Source organism: Hydra vulgaris, chromosome 09 (genome assembly GCF_038396675.1).
Source record: "Hydra vulgaris chromosome 09, alternate assembly HydraT2T_AEP".
NCBI classification, from domain to species: Eukaryota; Metazoa; Cnidaria; class Hydrozoa; order Anthoathecata; family Hydridae; genus Hydra; species Hydra vulgaris.
The window spans coordinates 42605638-42622500 of record NC_088928.1 but is presented as its reverse complement, the minus strand read 5'-3'; positions in this window follow the sequence as shown (position 1 = coordinate 42622500).

Sequence of the window (16863 nt, the reverse complement as noted above, 5' to 3'; positions counted from 1 at the left end):
ATACATACATACATACATACATACATACATACATACATACATACATACATACATACATACATACATACATACATACATACATACATACATACATACATACATACATACATACATACATACATACATACATACATACATACATACATACATACATACATACATACATACATACATACATACATACATACATACATACATACATACATACATACATACATACATACATACATACATACATACATACATACATACATACATACATACATACATACATAAATACATACATACATACATACATACATACATACATACATACATACATACATACATACATACATACATACATACATACATACATACATTACATACATACATACATACATACATACATACATACATACATACATACATACATACATACATACATTCATACATGCCTGCATGCATACATACATACATGCCTGCATCCATCCATCTATGCATGCATGCATACATACATACGTGACTGCATCCATCCATCCATCTATGCATGCATGCATACATACATACATGCCTGCATCCATCCATCCATCTATGCATGCATGCATACATACATACATACACACAAATAATATATATACATACTTACAAATAAGGGCGGATCCATACGGGGAGCGACGTGGGCAATCGCCTCCCCCCCCCCCCTTTCTTCCTTCTTCCTCAGATATTTTTGAAATAATTTTTCTTAGTAATTGATATATATAGCAAAGCAAGTTGTTTGAATATAGTAAATGAAGGAAAGTAAATTAAATTAAATTCTATATTTCTGTAACATAGTAACATAATGGTTTAATTCATAATATTTTTTGTTATTTTTACACGTTTTAAACAAAATCAAATTAGATAATAAATTAAAATAAACAAATATTATTTTAGTATATTTGATAAATATCTGTTAGATGCAATATTAAAAACTTTAGTAAAATAATTCAATTTATGTGTGTGTGTTTGTGTGTGTGTGTGTGTGTGTGTGTGTGTGTGTGTGTGTGTGTGTGTGTGTGTGTGTGTGTGTGTGTGTGTGTATACATGAGGTTGATATACTTGGTTCTTTCTGGAAGTCCGAATCTGAATTTTTTTTCACAATTGTTTTCGTACTTTTACACTTCAAGTTCGTAGTATAAAAAACTTATTCAAATATAAACAAACTATATATATATATATATATATATATATATATATATATATATATATATATATATATATATATATATATATATATATATATATATATATATATATATATAAATATATATATATATATAAATATATATGTGTGTATATATATATATATATATATATATATATATATATATATATATATATATATATATATATATATATATATATATATATATATATATATGTGTATATATATATATATATATATGAGCAGAAAGAAATTAACGTATAAAAAAACACGTATAAAAGTTAAATATTTCAAGCGTTTATAAATAACAGTAGTTTAAAAAAAGTGGGAAACTTGCAGAAGGTCTTATCATCAAGAACCGTTATTTAACATTCATGTTTTTACAATATTAAGTTTTTCAGTGAAAAACTTAACATTGTAAAAATACGTGAAAAATTTTCACAATGGTGTTAAAAAAAAAAAGTTAAAAAATGAACGCAATAAGAAATAAATAGTATTAAGAACAAAAAAATTCTCAACGTTGTAATTAAAATGAAAATACAAAAGGTAAGGAGCCTGTTGTGTGCAAAGTATATTTAAAGTTAGGTTTTATTTCATATTATGAAAAATTGAAGAACCTTGTTGAAATTTATTTTTGTACATGAGACATAAAATTTTAAATATGTTTAGCTCATATTTTGTATAAATATTCATACATTTAAGTGGTTTACCATGTTCGTTTTTATTTTTAAAATTCATTATTCTTAAAGCATGTTTCTGTTTTTTATAGAGTGTTTCTAGTTTGCCTTTAGAAGTAATACTCTATGCGATACTTGCGTAATATAAGTAACTTTGTATAAAACTGAAGTATATTTGTTTTAGATGATACTTACTTCGTAGACCCTTTGATTGGTACAGAATTTCAATACTTTTTGATAAAGGCAATATGTTTATTCCAAATAATGTTTTCGTCGATGAGAACATAAAGAATTTAAATCTGAATTAATATCCGGATTTGTAGTGCTGTTATCTTTCTCGGAGTTTTCGTCCCCATCCTTGCCAATTTTCACACTCTCAGAAACAACGGCTTCAAACTGTGATTCTCGTCATTGCCGTTTTTTTATGAAACTCAACTTTCTTATTTTTAAAGTAGGCTTAGAGATCATTAGGATTTAGAATTTCTTAAAAAGAAAGAATAATAATATTTAAATGCATAGGGGAGACCGGGGCTAGTTGGCCGCAGGGGTAAGTTGACGAACTGCGTTTATCTTTAGAGCCTTTCATCAGAAAGTGACAAAAATTACTCAGAAACTTCCTCATTGACCATTTCATCATTCACTGTAGTATTGTCAGGATTCGCGCATGCGCATGGGAGATATTGAGATTTATGCGTTTTTTGGACAAAAACGTAACTTTTAGAACATCGCTTCCTTTTTACTTTACAAAGAAAATATTTAGTCGTATGAAAAAAAAATTATTGTAAAAGTTCCGGTCACAATTGGTTTACTATATCCAGTCAGACTTTTTTTTCAAAGCTGCCGTTTTTCAGTATCTATAGACTGTTTATTAAAAAAAAAGCTTTCGGGGTAAGTTGACAAATTTTTCACGGGGTAAGTTGGCTCATAGCATTTACTATGGAAAAAAATATTTATTTTTATAAAATTATTTTTTTTTATTTTTTTTATTTTTAACAATATTGAAAATATTTATTCTTACAAAAAAATTTTAAAAAAATTTTGTTTAGTTTTTTTTTCCACAGATAAAAGGTGGGTTACTGTTTGGCTTTTATACGGACTAATATTTGGTACCAGCTAAAAGTAATATAAAATTTTGGGATAAAATTGTAGCAAAAATTAATTTTAAAAAAATTTCTATTAATTTTGCACTTAATAGTGCATTAATAATCATTTTTATAGTTTGCGCCAACTTACCCCGTGGTGGGGTAAGTTGGCGCAAATTTTTTTTTTTTTTCGAGGGTCCGGTAAGGCCCCAAGAATTTTTTTTTATAAATGAATACAAATTTTATAAGATACCCTAATCTATACTCTTTAAGACTACACTTTAATATTTTTAAAAAAATGTACTGTTAGGGCTACAGAGCTCATAGAGTAAAAACCGAGCCAACTAGCCCCGGTCTCCCCTACTATGAGAAAAACGTGTAACAAATAAAGGTATAGACATGAAATTATATTCGGTATCTTTTATTGTTCCATAAAAACATTAAAATTTCTGCTCAATATTTTTAATAAAGTGAAAGATGTTGCTGTTTTTAGGCCATTTTTGTGTTGCAGTAAGTCAGAATTTTTAAATCAATGGAGGTGGGTCAAAACATAAACCAATTTTAATGAAATTTGGAATATAGCTACGTGTACTCCATTGTGGTACATTAACACTTTTGGATCGGAAATTTTCAAAACTAAAAATTTTTTTGAACCGCCTTAATGTGCATATCTGCAACTTCAGTGCCATCAGATTGCATTTTCTTGATTGCTGAGCATGTGGTCAATCGACGGCGTTCATTTGGGACATGTGTAACCTGGACACTTAGAGTAAAATAAAATTTAAATATAAGTGAAAAAAAACTTTAAATAAACGACATCATTAATTAAAAACATTCTATTGAGTGTCTATAAGAACAACTTTTATTACTAAAAAATTTTTTTAACCGGTTTATAAACGATTTTAGACAGCTCTAGTTAAGAGTAAAAAAGAATGACATCTTTTTTCAAAATTTGTTTAAATTGCTATTTTCTTCGTTTTTATTTCCTCTCAAGGCTACGCCCTGTCAGGTATGAGTTCGAGATTGTCATAATTATTTAGGTGCTTTAAGAAGTTCTAACAGTCTTATTACAAAAAGCCGCAAAATTGCATTTAAACAGAAAGTTTACATACCTTCCATACTAAAGATGATGGTTTGAATCCGGTTTTGACAATATATAGTCAGAACCGGATTCAAACTATGAACCTCTGGTCTGAAGCCAAAACTCTAACCACAACACCACGGCTGTTACATCAAGTAATAAAGCTATTACTTCTTTGTGAAATTGCTGTTGATGCATATTTTGAATTTTTTTTTTTTAAATGCTTATTTATAATGCAATCAATGCGGTTAGAACTATTTAAAAAGTTGCTAAAATCAAGTAATGACAATTTATGAGTGTTTAAAAAAAAGTGCTGAACAAAATTTACCAGGTTTCTAAAACCCTCTATCTTTCATTTTATGCCAAGCACGAACACCAATTTCTGCTCAAGAAGGGTCAAGATAATTTTTATATGGAGAATTTAGAAACAAAGAGCAACTAAAAAAAGGCAGATTTTTTTATTAAACTATTATCTAAGCGTAAATACTCTTTATATCACAAGGAACTAAAATGGCGTTGCTTCTCATTTTGGGTATCTGTGTTAATCGGAAATTTTGCTAATTTGTTTGTTTCGGACCTAAACGTAATAACTACCTCCTTTGAGCTGAAGTTTTTACTGTATTTTGCTCACCAGGATCATGCTCTGCGTTTGTACAAATTTGTCTACATCATGCTCAACATTTCCTTCATTTTCCTAGTTAGAAACTGATACTAAAACACTCAAAACTTGCTTTTAGCTATATATTTATCCGATTCTGCTTTTATTGAAGACACCTTGTGAGAATTAAAAACTAAAAGTGAAATTGGATTTGGATGATTTTCTGTTTTCAGTTTTGTCAAAGTAGGGTTCATTTTTGAAAATTATTAATAAGTAATTTTAAATTTTTAATAAAGAGTTGTTATGAGAGAAATTGTCTCATATTTAAAGAATATATTTAGTGGTGAGCCGCAGGGCTCTGCTATTAACCGTTTTTTTTTTTTTAAAATACATGAATTTGTTTGAGAACTTTATCAATATTCCAAAGATACCAATGTTGCAAAAGTATTATCATGGGTTGACTGTGAAGCAAGTGACCTAGATGTCAATTGGTCTATCAAATGGCTGTTAAAGTTAATTTTGAGAAGTTTTTAATTATGCATTTAGGTAAAAATAACCAAAAAATAATTTATTTTATGCAAAATATACTTTTAAGTACCAATGTACAAAAGTACGCTGAAATAGATCTTGGCGTTTACTCATAAAAAACCTCTGACTCTGAAATAGAAAAATTAAATAACTCTATGTAAAGCTAAAAAAGTTTTGGGTATGTTGAGGAGTTTTTAAGTTTAAACAGTAAGTTACTAAAAATTATATACGCAACTTTTATGAGATCGTTAATTAAATTTGCTGTATCTGTGTAGCCTCCATGTTTTAAGAAAGAAAATAATATTTTAGAAAAAGTTCAGCATTGTGCTACAAAAATATTGTACCACTAAAAAACTGTTGAGAAAATATTATATTAGTTATGTCTTGCTACTTTAGTTGTAAGACGGATTCAGGGTGACCTAAGTCAAATGTTCAAGTTGTTCAATGGCATTGAAAAAGTAAATTTAATGATGTTTTGTTAAAAAGTTACCAATTAGCGAGAGGTCATCAAATGAAATGTAATCGCAAAAAAACTAGTTATTTTTCTCGGCATAATTTTTAACCAACAAAGCATCTTTTTATTGAAATCGAAATTCTACTGATGTCGCTAATGCTATTTCAGTGAACTCTTTTAAAGCTAATCTTGATATATGGATCTCAGTGAACTCTTTTAAAGCTAATCTTGATAAATGGATTTTAAATAATGTAACTATGCAGAATAAAATTATTGTGCTTGATACATAACTAAATTATCGGTCACAGCTTATCTATATTACTTATTGCTTAAGCGATTCGAGAATTTCAGCGCAAGCAACAGAATCATATGCACAATTGTCACCTACAACTTTAAAATATAAATAACTATTTGAATATGAGCATTTAAAGCAAAAAAAAGTATAGCTACCATATATGTTGAAATTTTAAATAAAATACCTATTTACTATGCAAATAATTTTTTTTTTTTTTTTTTAATTTTAGGTACCCCAAGAAGTCCTAACGGTCTTGTCACAGAGCACCGCGGAAGTGCATTTAACCAGGAAGTTCACGCCTCCTTCCTTACCGTGACGCGAAAATTTGTCCAGAGTTCGTTTCGAACCTGGATCTCCTGCTTATAAAGCAAGCGCTCTAACCACTGCGCCACGGCCGCACTAGATACTTTAAAATATATATGATAAAATTTGGATGGAGATTTTGACGGGTAAGTATTTTGGTTTCCGATGGGTCCCTACATGGTAAAAAATCAAGTAAGTTTGCTTGGTTGGGTTTTATCTTTATCAGGGCCGAAGGATCTGGGGATTTGACGGGTTTCCCATAAGGTTCCGAAAAGGTTTAACTTGATTAAAAAAACTTAGGACAACTTACTCGATTGTTGCCATTCGTATTATGCGTGAAATAAGTTTAACTTTCATGCATTTTTTTTTGTATACATCATATTTACATTTTAATAATTAAAATTAATTAAAGAGAAACTTTAAATATTGTATATTAAATTATTTAAATTTTAAATATTATGAATATTAAATTAATTAAAGAGAAATTGCTTTTTCGTATAATAATATTATGTATAAATAATATTATATATATATAATATTTTCGTATAATAAAATTTAGGAATATTTAATTAGTTAAAGAGAAATTGTTTTTTAATTAAAATTAATTAAAGAGAAATTTTAAATGTTATATATTAAATTATTTAATTTTAAATATTAAGAATATTAAATTAATTAAAGAGAAATTGTTTTTTCGGCGTATTTTTTCATTGTGAAACTCTATTAAAAAGATCTTGTTTTAGAATTTTATTCATTTATTGCTATTATAAAAGAACTTCAATTTTATTACGACATTTATAAAATGTTTGCATTTATAAAATGATCAAAATTTGAGTTTTGTTTCTGCTAGTGATGGTAATAACTGCTTCAAAGTTGCTCAAAAAGTTAATTTAGTCAGAAATATTCAAAAAGAGCAAACAGGCAAATGTTGTGATGGATATGTTATATTTAAGGTTTTAAATCGTTTTTACAGATCCACTTTTTTCCATTGATTTTTCTATATTTTATGCAATCAAAATGACTGATGTTAACAAAGTTTACCAACTGCCAGATATAAATATCAAGTGTTTACAAATAAATGCAAAAAGTGGCTTTATTGTTATGCATCAACTGCATTTTTAAATCATTGATATTTTTTGACTATAATTTAAAATTGTGCGCTTGTAATAACAACAATAATATTAGGGATTGCATCTCGAAATTCGAAATTCGAGAATTCCGTAATTCGTTTTCATAATATAGTTTCGAATTCCGAAAATTTTTCCTGCGAATTCCGAAATTAAAATTTATTTTTTCGTGCTCTCTCCAACTTTTAACTTGTGTTTTTGTTTCTGTACATATGAGTATTCTACATTTTAACTTTATAAGAAGAAAAAAAGAAAACAATTGTAAATTACAGTTATCCTGCACATGGCCGCCGAGAGGAGGGGGGGCCAAAGGGACAGTTTGTCCCGGGCGGCAGATGTCGATGGGGCGCCAGATGCTGAAGTAAAATAAAAATAGTTTTTTTAATCTTAAAATACCATAATTGAAATGTATGTTTTACTCGCGTTATATGATTATTTTTAATTCCTCGAAAAAATTTTAAAATACGAACTCATCATTGATTTCGTACTCCATACGCTATTAAATTAAAAATGTCCGTTGAGATTTTCGCATTCATCAGATTAAATTCATCATTAAAGTAAAAAAAACGTAAACATTGATAATTAGCAATAACAAACTGTGAATACAATATAGAAATAATTCTATTCAGAATCTAGAAAGTAATAGTAAATATTTTTCAACTCTTTACGATCAACATATTTATGGTATGTTTAAGATTTATGGTTATTTACAGTAACTATTAATAATGAATCGTAAAAAACTTTCTGGTGCCCAAAATAGGGCATTGGCTTCCAAAAGGCCAAAAGAATGTGAAAAAAATAAACAAACGCTTCAAGAATTACGTTGGTTTTACAAAGCTATTAATCAAAATACTGATTTGAAGGTGAGTTAGTAGAAATATATAGGTCTTTATATATATATATATATATATATATATATATATATATATATATATATATATATATATATATATATATATATATATATATATATATATATACATTATTTTTGAAGCAAAGCAATTTTACGAATAATAATTAATCATTTTTCTAGTCGGCCGAATTAAATAAATTAGAACAAACAATAGAATTATCGTATTATGATAATGATGATTGCGTTGAGAATATCGTTGATCTACATTCTCTTGGTTCAGTGGAAAATGAACAAACGACAGTTTTAATGATGAATTGAAACCCGAAGAAAATAAAGGTTTTTATACTAACAATAATTCAAAATAGTTAATAATTAATTAATTATTTAGTTTTAATTCATTTTTTTTTAATTCAGGCGTTGAAAATGACCCAGCGCTATCGCCATCGATTCTTGAGCAAAAAGAAGAAGAAGAAAGAATCAAAAAAGGTCCGTCAACTTTACGTGATGATTTCCCACGAGATGTTTCTAATAATAGGGCCTTCCCAAAAGAAGTTCTTTTCATTGCATTGCCTAATGGAGGAAAAAGTTCAAAGAGATTATTTGATATGGAGCCCATTGTCTAACTCTCCTTCTTTGTTTCCCGTGTTCTTTATTTGGATGTAAAAATTCTGGATCCAATGGGGATCGATCTCTTCTTCTTCGCTGGAATGGAGGAATAAGAAATGACTGGAGAAAATTGAGTGATCGTATCAAAAGTCATCAAAGCAACCCAGTTCATCGAAGGCATTATCACAATTGGAAGACTTTGCACTCAGCTCTTTTCAATCAGCACGGAATTGAGTTCCAAAAAGCATTAGGAAAGGAAGTAGCCGGATGACGTGAAATACTTCGTTGTATTTTAGATGCAACTTTATTTTTAGCATCTAAAAAGTTATCATTTAGAGGTAAATATTCTAGTCCAGAACTTTAAATAATTAAGAATAAGTTCTTTATTATTACAGAACTTCTATGATATACATTTAACTAACGTAGAAATTATTGTTTAGGGCAATATTCGTCGATGGAGAAAAACGAGAAAGGGAACTTTTTAAGTTGCCTTGAACTTATTTCTTGTCACAACGAAACATTAAAGAATCATCTTGAAACAGTTGCTCGTCATCAAAATAGGTTTATAAAAATTGAGAGGCCAAGGATACAACAATTGTTCCAATATGGCTGGAATCTATAATGGAGCCTAAGCTCATATACTGGAAAAAAATCCGTTCGCTTTATACATTCCTTGCGATGCGCATAGTTTAAATTTAGCTGGAGTTCATGCTGCTAAGTCTTGCGCTGAATTAAAACGTTTTTTGGCAATATCCAAGCCCTTTACGTGTTCTTTAGTTCCAGCCCAAGATGGAAAATTCTTCTTGAAGAAACTGCTTTATCACTTCACAAGCTCTGAGATACTAGATGGTCAGCCCACATTGCAGCTGTAAAATTTTTAGTGAAAAAACTACGAGAAATCATTGCTGCTTTGGATAGAACCGTTTATCAACTTGACCTCACTGCGGACATGCTAAATCAAGCGAAATTTGAATCAGTAGTTCTCCTCATCATTTAGTATAAGACACTGCAAAATATTGGTGGTGTTAGTCGATGTCTCCAGTTGGAGTCAATCACCATTGAAGAAGAAATCATCCCCATTCAATAACTTCTAGATGACCTAGATCGCATTCATTCGTCGTGGAATTGTATTTTGACTGAAGCAAAGCTAGTGGCTGGAAACCTAGGCTTTGATACAGAATTTAAAGTGAAACGCACAAGAAGTGTGAAAAAACTCCACGATTTTGCTTAACTCTAGATGAATGGATATTTTTAAGAAACCGATTTTATTTAAATGTGAATGTCTATGGCAAGAAACAGTTTTGGAATTTAGGTTTAGTATCTGTTGAAGGACGTTTCCCTGCAGAGAAATGAATTACGGCTCTTAAAACCACATTGCAAGACATCAGTCCAAATATCGATAAAGGTATTACGTTTACAACAACTGATGGGGCAGCTGTAATGCAAAAAGTTGCATTATTATGGACACCAGAACTAGATCGAATAGCTTAGTCGAAATGCTTGAAAGGCTTAACAAGCTAAAAAGCTGTGTTAGAAAAGCATTGATTAACATTGCATCTGATATCGTTATTCTAGATGCTGAAATTTTGTCGATTAAAAACATTATCTCTGCACTTCTCTCAGTGAAGCTAACTGTTGATCTGATCAACTTTCATTAAAATTAAAGAAGAAATTAGAAGACAGAATAAGCCAAAGACAACCTAATGTGTCTGGAACTCTTTAGTATTTACACAATGGAGGAAAAAGCGAGATTCACCATCTTTCACTAGACCATTGAAAAAAAAAATAGCTAAAGTTATTGAAAACTTTGCACAAAGATTGGTATTTAACACTAACATGGAAACTTCCTCAGGCGAGCAGTAAGAAGCTGACGGTGCGATAGAAATGATGTTGGAAGAACAAACTAAGCCCTTAACATTATTGCAAAAGTTGGAGAACAAAATTCAATTGAATTTGTCGTCCAACATAACGTCTAACTTAACTCAATATTTAATAAATAGGAGCTTAATTTCAAAAATTAAATCTGCAATGAAATTCTTTGAAGAGAACGGCGTTCGTGTCAAAATATTAGAGTCTGCTCATATTTGATTTTGGTTCCGTCATCGAGCGTGGAGTCTGAGCGAGCCTTCTCAATTGCTGGTAACTTTTGTTCAAAAGTTCGAATGAGACTCAGAGACGCAGCTTTAAGTGACCTCCGCTTCCTCAAGGCATATTTTAGGCAAACAAAACAATAATTTTATATTTTTTATTATTACATGATATACCATATTAGAACGTTTCTGTACAAATTGTATTTGGTATAATTTTATGCTCCATTTTTATTTTTAAAGAAAGTATTTTTTATGCAATAAATAACAATTAATTATCTCAAACAAGTTATTTTTATAGAAATAAAGAAATTTAAAACTTTTTCGGAATTTAAACGAATTCCGAAAATATTATTTTCGTCAAATTTGCATTCCCTAAATAATATCATAATATACATAATAAAACTTATACTTATACTTATACTTAGAAATACTTAATATACTTAACTTATATTTACAATACTGATAAAATATTTATTGGTATAAACTTTTGCATTCAAACTTTAATTTTAAACCTCTAATTTAACTTGATAACTTTAACATAAAGAGCTAAAAGAAGATAACGGTTATAATATAGATCATGACGCTAATTTATTTTAACTGAGTTATAATAAGTTAAATACCATTTTTGTTTTCCATAAGTTAATTTTAAAATGTTGGTATAAAATATTAAGTTCAAAGTAAAAGGAACAAAAATAGGTTCTACACGATATGTATCTTATGTATTATATGTATCTTGTATCTTATGTATTAATGTATTTTGCAGCATGTTTAAGAATATTTCTGCATGGTGGACACTGATTGTTGACAATATTTGCATATTGATATGAGTAAAAGTGACTTCAACAACTAGAATGTATTTTTGATAAATATTAGTAATGATAGGTTAGTAAATATAATAATAATAATAATAATAATAATAATAATAATAATAATAATAATAATAATAATAGCAATAATAATAATAGCAATAATAATAATAGCAATAATATTAATAATAATAATAATAATAATAATAATAATGGTATTAACTTTTATCTATTAGAATTATTGAGAGACTTATGAATGTAGAATTGCATGAAATTTGAGGACAAATATAATGATTGGAGTAAATACTACCTTTGTTTATTACCACTATAATGTAAGAAAGTATTTTTTTAATCTAAAGAATATTTGGCAAAAGTCAATATTTTCTTTATTAAAACATTGTAAAAAAACATGTATTGAAAAAAAAACATGATTTATAAAATAAAAAAATAAGTAATCAAGTATGAAAAAAACTTATCTATTATGATAAAGTATATACATCAATACAACTATGTTGTCTAAAAAGTAGAAGTTGCAGCTGATATTTCAGCTTCAACTTCAAACTAATCAGCTTCAGATTAAAGCTGAAGTTGATTGAGTCAATTTAATCAGCTTGATAACTGATAGTAAAAGAGAATAACACTCCATAAATATATTATATAAAAAAAGCATTAGGAACTTATTCAATAAAAATCTAAAATAGTGGCACAATTTAAACATACATGTAAAAAAATTTAAATAAAATTTGCCAAAAGTTGTTGCTGTCAGAGGCTAGGCCTAGGACTCGCACCTATGCGGGACCCAAAATGGGTTTTTAGAGATTTGTTTGAAAAGTGGTGCTAAAAAACCTAATTCTATTTTTGATTATCTAGATAATTTTTTGAGTCAAAGTTCTAGCAAAAGATGGTTTTATCTATGAAAATATTGAGTACGAAATCAATCTTGCTGTTATTATTTGTGATGCACCAGCTAGAGCATTTGGTTAGTGTATTGATTTGGTAAGTGTGGAGAGTGGTGTGGCAAGATAATACTCCCACATATTTCATCAATTTTAAGGACTAATTCGGATTTTTGTCATCAAAAGCATTCTGAACGTCTTAGTGGTGTGTTAAATTGATTTAAATGTGTTTATTGGTGTGTTTAATTGAATTAAATTTTGACTTTGTGACGACTTTTGACTTTGTGTTTTGACTTTTGACTTTGTGTTTTCTTTAGACTTGCATCTAGTATGCCTAGGGGTATGTGAATAAAATACTCATTAACTTATGGTTAAATGGCCCAAATGGTGTAAATTGTCTCAGATTATAGTCAATACTTTATCTGACCGATTGTTACAGATACAACGTTACAGATACGTCGGGCCAGTAGTTTTAAAGGGGTTGATTGAGCCAAAAATCTATTCAAACTTTTTAGTTCTTGCGGTTGCAGTTTTAATTTTATTATGTCTTATTTTGTTGAAAAAATATATGTTGATTTGCTTGTCACTTTCTAACTTAATTTGTGCAGTCATTTGGAGAACTTTATAGTAAGAACCAACTAGTTTACAATGCCCATTCTGTAGTACATATAGTAAATAACTCAGTTAAGTTTAAAGTACTTGATAGATGTTTAGATGGTCCTCATTCAAATATGAAATTTTTTTTTTTTTTGACAATTCAAAATTTTATTTATATAATAGTTTTATTTAGTTTATTTATCAGTAACTAAAGGAATGGTATAAATTTATTATATGAATCACAAACATGTGCTTATTTATTACAAGTACATTTTAAGACGTTGAAATAAGTGTCGATTATAAAACTAAGGGTTATTTTTTTACCTTCCATGGTGAAGGTTACATTTTTTATATAAAGAGTGTTGGCCAGAAATCATAAGAGTTTTATAATATACTAAAATGTGTTACCTTTAAAATTTAAGACTAACAGTTAACTTCAGGGCCGGATTAGGACATTTTTAGGCCTGGGGCTGTAAGTATAGGAGGGCCTAATGTGGCGGTAAGGTAAAAATGCCGAGCGTTAGCGAGACTAAACCCGGGGTCAGTGGGCCGGAGGCCCCCAGCCAGGGGGTTTGGGGGGCCCATAATCCCCAAGTAGGAGGGTCAGGGGGGCAGCTGCCCCCCAGAATTTTTTTTTTCAGTCTTGCTAATAAAAGGACACAATCTAGGTATGTTTTAGAGTATATTTTTTATAATTTTTTACCAACTGGTTAGGTACAGCTACACCCCTTTGGCCCAGACACCCATATATATGTAAACTGAATAAAGGTCTTGAATCATGACTTAAGAAAGCAACTGCTGAGCTGTAGGTATATTTACTATTGAGACAGTGGAGTACGTGTATCAAATTGATAATGTGTTCACCTCCAATAAAGGAAGAAAATACCAATAATATTGGTATTTAAATGAAAAAATTAAAAAAATAAAAATAAACAATATTTCAAATACACAAAAATTCATTCTTTAACTCAATGTTTATTACTGTGCACTGACAAATTCTTAAGGTATTGTATTGTTGTTTTATCATGTAAATATTTTTTCATATGTTTTCCAGGATATAGATCATTGGGCGGTGACAATTTGGCAAAGCTCAAACAGAGAAGTGAAGTACATGTATGCCCTTAGTACAGTCTAACATTACAAAAGCACCAATAACAATATTTAAATTATATTGGAATAGGATAGCATTTAGCAATATAAGCAAACATATATCATTTTTAGCATTGTTTTATTATTATTTTATATTTTTTATTGTGAATTACCTGGAACTGGTGCTGACATAAATGAGTTTGAATTCGCTGAACTATCTGGAACTGGTGCTGACATAAATGAGTTTGAACTCGCTGAACTATCTGGAACTGGTGCTGACATAAATGAGTTTGAACTCGCTGAACTATCTGGAACTGGTGCTGACATAAATGAGTTTGAACTCGCTGAACTATCTGGAACTGGTGGTGACATAAATGAGTTTGAACTCGTTGTAGCTGAGTCTGCAGGGACACTATTAGCACTACCTGGAACTGGTGCTGACATTATTGACATAGTTAGTGAATTTGAACTCGCTCTCGCTGTAGCTGATACCGAGACACTACTTGCAGTATTACAAAACTCAGTCATTTTTTTATTTTTGTTCAATAATTCATTTAATTGAATCTCATTCTTCTTCTTTTTTTGCATTTTGTCCCAACCGCTCAGGCCGCTCCTTTTCATTTTTTATTTTAATTTTGTAAACGAATGAGCAATGCTGTAATTTTCTGCGGTAACGGAAGTGATCATAAAATAAAATAAAATAAAAAATTTTTTGATGTTTTAATGTTTGAGAACATTCAAGTTTATTTATGTTTCCATCTATGTCCGCACAACTATTAGTTTTTTAAATACACGCTAAAAAATTAACTTCGTGACATAAATTTTCTAATCAAATAGGTTTTATAAGAGAGTGCTTTAAAATCAATCACTAATATAATTGTTTCTCCTTTAAAAGGTTTTTACATCAACGAATGTTTTAAAAGCATTCTCTTATAAAACCTATTTAATTAAAAAATTTATGTCACAAAGTTAATTTTTTTAGCGTGTTTTTTAAAAACTGATAGTTGTGCGGACATAGATGGAAACATAAATAACTTGAATGTTCTCAAAACATCTTTATGCGGAAAGATAGTTTTAAAAATATTTGCGAATACCAAAATTCCGCCAAATATACGAAGATAGAGATATAGTATATCTCTATTCATTTATTTATTCACAACGCCTCCGCAGCTCCCAATAAATTGATTTAAAAAAACTGAGAAACATAGGAATATTTATCTGGTTCCCTAAAAAAAAAAAAAAAAAAGTCACGGGCCTTAGGGCCTATTTTTTTTATAAGGGCCTGGGGCTGCAGCCCCATCCGCCCCCGCCTTTATACGGCCATGGTTAACTTTAAGATTTTACAGGTCATAATGAAACCAGATATTGTAAAAAAAGGAGGATTTCAAAGAGGTCGTTTTAACAACATTGGTAAAGCTTCCATTTTGCGAGGTAACCGTGAATACAATCGATACACGATTGAAGAATCGTTTAAAAGTTTGACAGTGTAACTTTAATTTTTTTTTTTTTTTGAAAAAAACCAATCAAGTTATATAAATTTGCTTTTTCTGTAAATTTTAAACATTTTAAACGTAGTTTTGGAAGATTTGCAACGGGTAAACCTCGTGGGACCCATATGGGGTACCTGGAGGACATACCCATATGGGCCCCAAAGGTAAACCGCGGTCAAGATCCGGCGGATTTCCGATGGGCTTCCCATATATTTTGCGTTGTTTGCATTGGTATGTATTTTTTTTTAGTTTGATGTTGCTAACTTTGTATAGTTGTGTTTATAAAAAAGTGGCTTATTATTTTTATTATTATTATTATTGTTAATATTATTACTATTATTGTTATTATTGTATTTGTTGTTTTATTATTATTGTGGTTTTATGTTTACTACTATAAATACTATTTTTGTTATTATCGTTACTATTTTATAATTATTTGAAACAATAAAATAAATGAAATATTATGTAGATCCACTATGTCATTTCCGCAGTCGTAGATATGAAATTCGACAACCACTTTTTGCCATCATAAGACAAATCGGTTAAAATAATCATATTTACTGACACAATTATTATGTAAAAAGTCTATTTTAACTTCACCATATATTTCAAAAATGACAGTGTAAAGTTATATAACGATTTCTGCGCCAGTGACACCAAAACAAAACTATTGATAACACAACAACATCGATAACAACAAAGATGATGAGACTGCAAAACTGACTAAAAACTCAAAGCTAAATTCTAATTAAATTTAATGTTACGCCAATACAAGTCAATATTTAAATCTATTCATAATTCTCTTAATCAGGCTGAACACAAATCCAGTCCCATAAATAATTTATGGAACTGGATTTGTGAGAATAATATTAAAAGGTGTTGTGTAGTGATTATTTTAGTTTTAGATACCTCTAATGATTGAAACTACAGACCAGAATGAATTAATTTGTGTCGCTTTAAGAGATTGCCAAACTTCAGGTTAAACAAGTTTGTTATTTAGAACATTTTGCTCCAAGGGAATCGACAGTATGCCTTAGATTTCAACGTACTAGTATTGTGGTGTTATCACCGCAATGCTAATTTGATACTAATACTATTATAGTTGTAG